Source organism: Trichechus manatus, unplaced genomic scaffold (assembly GCF_000243295.1).
Source record: "Trichechus manatus latirostris isolate Lorelei unplaced genomic scaffold, TriManLat1.0 scaffold00071, whole genome shotgun sequence".
Classification (NCBI taxonomy): domain Eukaryota; kingdom Metazoa; phylum Chordata; class Mammalia; order Sirenia; family Trichechidae; genus Trichechus; species Trichechus manatus.
The window spans coordinates 2,091,781-2,092,999 of NW_004444007.1; the positions used below are offsets into that span (position 1 = coordinate 2,091,781).

The following is a 1,219-nucleotide window of genomic DNA, read 5'->3' on the forward strand; positions in this document are numbered from 1 at the left end:
GGTATTAAAATCCAAGTAATCATGGTTCCTCTGTATCTTGACTAACATGATTTTCTCTAATCAATATGTGAGTAATAAACACAGCATACCCAAGCCTAGTATTTTCATTCCCCAAACATTCATTGAACACTGACAAATTATCAGTCACAGTTGCTAAATTACACTTTAGACTGTAAGTGGTTGATGATGGCAGCATCAGTAGTACTCCCAAGAGTTCAGCTATCTCATTAGATCATTATCCCCTGGTTGCATAATGGTTAAGGGTGCTGCTACTAACCAAAAGGTTCAGCAGTTCGAATCTACCAGCCGCTCCTTGAAAATCCTATGGGACAGTTCTACTCTGTCCTATAGGGTCGCTACGATTTGGAATCAACTCAATAGCAATAACTTTGGTTGTTCTTTTTTTGGCTGGCTAATTTATTGAGAGTTTGCAATGTGCACAACCATGTAGTAAGGTAATTATACGGATTATTACATTTTAACTTCACACTTACCCACACCCAACTCTTATTCTGTTTTAGAGATGAGTAAACTAAAGCTAGAGAGAAAGTGTAATGATCCTAAAGTCATATGGCTATTCATGGGGGAGCCAAGATTTGATGTCAGGACATCCGACTGCAGGGTCTGTGCTCTTGACTTCTAGCCTATACTACCTATATCAGTATCTGGGCAGAGTGATAATGTACATACTTCATACTTTCACCCCACCCCCAGTATACAAAAGCTGGAATAGAAGGAATAAGATAATCAGACATTTAGACAATGCTAAAAGATTCAGAATAGGCCCACAGTTATGAAAAATCCAAAGGACAAAATAGTATACATTCTATCTTAGCTGCCTGTTCTAGAGGTTAATGTGTTCTTCCTTAGGTCTGCTTGTCTGGTGATACTTCCAAATTCTGTGCTGGAACCACTATTAGCTTTTAAGCTTTCTCTGTGCTTCAAAATCTTGAGAGTTCTAGGTGGCATTTTGTAGTGTGAAGAGAGTTCATCATGGAGACAGAAAACATAGGTTTAAGACCGATTTTACTCTTTATTAATTTAATGCCTCTAAATTTCATGCTTCTCATCCATTTAATGAAGCTAACTCCTTCCCTGCATACCTCACTTGATTACTGAGAAAACATGTGTCACACTGCTTTGCTGAAATTAAAGTCCTTTATGTGACCATTATTATCACTATTAGAATATAATTATGTAGGTTGATGAGGTAGTTTAG

The 1,219-nt window shown here is 37.5% G+C and overlaps 1 protein-coding gene across 3 annotated transcripts in view; it reads right to left on the minus strand.

Moving 5' to 3' along the window:
- Positions 1–1,219, minus strand: part of PPP3CA (protein phosphatase 3 catalytic subunit alpha) — a 363,115-nt gene that overhangs the window by 126,956 nt on the left and 234,940 nt on the right. The gene's annotated exons all lie outside the window — the stretch shown is intronic.